Source organism: Lupinus angustifolius, chromosome LG17, assembly GCF_001865875.1.
Source record: "Lupinus angustifolius cultivar Tanjil chromosome LG17, LupAngTanjil_v1.0, whole genome shotgun sequence".
NCBI classification, from domain to species: Eukaryota; Viridiplantae; Streptophyta; class Magnoliopsida; order Fabales; family Fabaceae; genus Lupinus; species Lupinus angustifolius.
In genome coordinates, this window is record NC_032025.1 from 18,305,917 (window position 1) to 18,307,624 (window position 1,708).

A 1,708-nucleotide genomic window follows, 5' to 3' on the forward strand; every position below is an offset into this window, starting at 1 on the left:
TTAAGATATTTCATGATTCTCTTAATAGCAACTAAGTGTGATTCTTTTGGTTTAGATTGATAGCATGCAAACAGACATACACTAAACATTCTATCAGGTCTACTGGCAGTTAAATATAAAAGAGATTCAATCATACCTCGATACTTTGATATTTCAATGCTTTTTCCTGCTTCCTCCATATCAATGTAAGTATTGGATCCCATAGGAGTAGTTATTGGCTTGCAGCCATCCATGTCAAATATTTTTAGCAAATCTCTTCAATAATTGGATTGACTTACGAAAATGTCATTATCAAGTTGTTTGATTTGAAGTCCAAGGAAGTAATTTACCTTCCCCATCATGGACATTTCAAACTCTTCTTGCATCATTTTGCCAAATTCACTACACAAAACCTCATTAGTAGAACCAAAAATAATATCATCTACATAAATTTGAACAAGTAGAGTATGATGATTTATTCTTTTTATAAAGAGTGTAGTGTCGACCTTTCCTTTGTTGAAACCTTTTTCAAGTAGAAATTTAGTTAGACGATCATACCATGCACTTAGATAAATATAATAACAATGTTACCTATACCAAGGATTTTTCTTTTGATGTTCTATGTATAGGTAACAAGGCCTTTATTGCTTGAGCAGTCGTTGTCATGATAATACATTTATGCTTATGGCTTTCAAGCACTCCTGCAAAACAAATTAAAAATATTTTCTAGGTACCCAATGTGATTTGGGTCCTGCGGGGTTAGCACATTTCTCAACCCATTTATAATAACGAAAAGGTACACCATATTTTCTAATTTTGCAAGTGTTCGATGTATGCCCATGATGTTTACAATATGTGCATGTGGGTTGATGGTTATGTATCCTAGTTTTATCATTATTATGTTTATGAGCATAGATACTTCCTTTGTGAAAGTTTATCTTAATTGGGACACTAGGTTTCTTAGAAACGTGGCCTTTTGAATAGCCAAGACCTCTTCGGTCTGTTGAGTGTCGTTGATCATTGATGATTCTATTTAAACTTTTACTGCTCTTACTTATCTTATTAAGTTCAAGATTTAATGTTGTAACTTTGTTTTCAAGAGCAATACAGTTTTGACATGAAGATGATGAAAGTTTATTTCTAAATGAGTCTAACTCAGTTTTCTATTTTAAAAACATTTTTGTGAGTTTGATGTACTCATCATGCAGGTCATTGGATGCAGTTTGTAATTCATGAGAATAAAGTTTTGAGTCATTTACCTCTTCATCATCGGAATGATGAGATTCCATCAAGGAGAGATGTGCTTGTTCCTCATTTTCTGGTTCAGAGGCGGAACTGGTATCATTGTCTTCCCAAGCTATGTATGCTCTTCTTCCAGTCTTTATTTCATTCTTTCCCTTGAATGAATTCTTTTTCAAATTTTGGGCAATTCATCTTCATGTGACAAGCCTTGCCACATTCGAAGCATGTAAAAGTCTGATTTGAAGTAGAGGCATCGTTGTTCTTGGTGAACTTTCTTATTTGTCCAGTTCTACCACCTTTATTCCTTTTGAGGAATTTGCTGAATTTTTTCACAAGAAGACTCATGTCTTGTATCTCTTCTTTATCGGATTCATCCTCTGATGACTCATATTTGTCAACTTTTGCTTTTAGAGAAATATTTTTCTTTTTCTTCTCATGTTCTTCATGTTGACCCAGTTGGCTGAGTTCTAACTCGTGTTCCTGCAAT